The sequence below is a fragment of the Octopus bimaculoides genome, chromosome 17 (genome assembly GCF_001194135.2).
Source record: "Octopus bimaculoides isolate UCB-OBI-ISO-001 chromosome 17, ASM119413v2, whole genome shotgun sequence".
NCBI classification, from domain to species: domain Eukaryota; kingdom Metazoa; phylum Mollusca; class Cephalopoda; order Octopoda; family Octopodidae; genus Octopus; species Octopus bimaculoides.
The window spans coordinates 22,415,645-22,417,927 of NC_068997.1; the positions used below are offsets into that span (position 1 = coordinate 22,415,645).

Sequence of the window (2,283 nt, forward strand, 5' to 3'; positions counted from 1 at the left end):
AATGCATCTATTCGTGAGCTTTAGAAAATATTAGTAAAGGATTTCGTTGTTTATATATGTATAAATTTATCTGTATGTTTATATATTCATAATTGGCTATAAAAATAATTTAATAACTAAGTAACATTCATTATCTGTACTTTTATTATTATCATTATTATCATTATTATCACCGAGTACGAAGCGTCGGAGTGGCAGACTCATTAGAGTGTTATCCATAATAAAATGTCTACCGGCTATTTTACATTCTGAGTTCTAATTCTACAGAGGTCAAATTTATTTTTTATTCTCTCAGTGGTCGATAAAATATAGTACCAGTGTAATACAAGGGGGTCAATTTAAAGAATTAAAGGCTGGATGTGAATTATTATTAGTTTAGGGGCCGGCATTTGGCAAATCATTACAATAACACATTAAAATGTCATGCCAATTTTATTATGCCCATACAATTTCTGGCTAAATTCTAACTTCGTCAGGATCAGCTTTATCTTTTATGCTTTTGGAATCTATAAAACATGTAAGGTCCAGTCAGTTGGAGAAGTTCGATCTATATAATCGATTGCCAGTTATTCCCTATATCCCCTATATCGATTAGCTGTGTCATAAATGGCAGGGTGACGTATATAATAATGATGATGATAGTAATAATAATAATAATAATAATAATAATGATGATAATTTTAATAATAATAATAATAATGCCTGGTCTTATTGAATGTCATCCTTGAGGTTTGCCCCACGTTGACCTGAAGATATTTTGGAAAGGGTTGATGCGGTTTAATAGGAAGGCAGCGTTGATTAAACAGACTTATGGTGATAGAAAAATCCAACAATAACCGAAAGTTTTAGATTTGTATAGCACAGTGGTATCTTAACGTATGTGCTCACTGGCTAGCCTTCTGGGTTCCCTTCAATTTTAGGGCCCCAACGCTAATCCATGTGCATTGTGATTGTATAAGAGTGGGTCCCAGTGCATAGTGTTACCCGAAGACTTATCATGACAAAACATCGCTAGTGTGCAGGACTATATTACCCAATAAAACAGCATGCTATTAGCTAATATAGCAATTTTAAACCAGGCATGCTCTCAGAATTCCAGGTTGGAAAGTTTGATATTCCAGCGAGGAATTTAGGTTAAGAAATTCTTTATAAATACACACACATTTTGTAAGATATATAGTAACCTTTAACGATTATTTAAAGAGTACAAATGTTAAATTAACATAAGGCTTAAGTAATAAATCGCCTTGGATACTAGTCTACTTATATGTGATATATATCAAGTGATGAAGAAATAGAGTTTCCATAATTTGATAAGGATTTGGTTGTTATTTCTAAGAAGCGAGCACTCCGTATAGGCTCAAATTTTAAGATTTGCTACCATTTATCTTTATTGTCTTTTTATCTTTTGCTTTTTTTGTGTGTGGGGTGGGGGTGGGGGGTACGGGCGTTTAAATTTGATAAAGTAAGTACTACAAATGTATTAGTTTTAATTAAATTAATTATATTAACCTTCTCTATGAATCTGTGGCTGTGATACCATGCAGCAAATTAGTATTATATAACAGTTATAATAATATTTATATCGACAATTATAATATCATCATCATCATCATCATCATCATCATTATTATTATTATTATTATTATTATTATTATTATTATTATTATTATTATTATTATTATTATTATTATTATTATTATTATTATTATCATTATTAATAATAATAATAATAATAATATTATTATTATTATTATCATTAGAGATTTTGTTGTCATTATTATTAAGACACTGAATGGAAGTTATCTAAAACAAAACAAACAAATACCTGTCCTGGTACATTATTGAATTTATTTATTGCTGTTCAACCCTAGGTCAAGACTGCACCATCAGACCTATCGATGATCAAAGGTAATGTTTGTCATTGCCAAGAACATCATGTTATTTTTGAATTTTCAGTATATACTTCGATATTGAAGATTGCTGAATGTGTGATTTCAAAGCGATTTAACTGCTACTTTCACCGGGTCAACAGAGCACGCAGAGAGTGCATCGTTCGACTGATTCAATTTCCCTGTGTGTGCATTTGAAGCTATAACAGAAAAAGAATGAAAGCCCAATCTATTTTTGATTTCAGGTTTAAATGTACCAGTAAAACTATGTGTAGGAGCAGAAATGTGGTAATATATATGTACATGTACGTAAATATATACATGCTTATATACGAATATATATAAATCTATTTATCTCACATCAGTGTGTGCATACATACATACATACATA

At 30.4% G+C, this 2,283-nt stretch overlaps 1 protein-coding gene across 1 annotated transcript in view; it reads left to right on the plus strand.

Annotated features, from left to right (window-relative positions):
• Positions 1–2,283, plus strand: part of LOC106876817 (homeotic protein ultrabithorax) — a 200,800-nt gene that overhangs the window by 1,814 nt on the left and 196,703 nt on the right. The window lies entirely within an intron of this gene.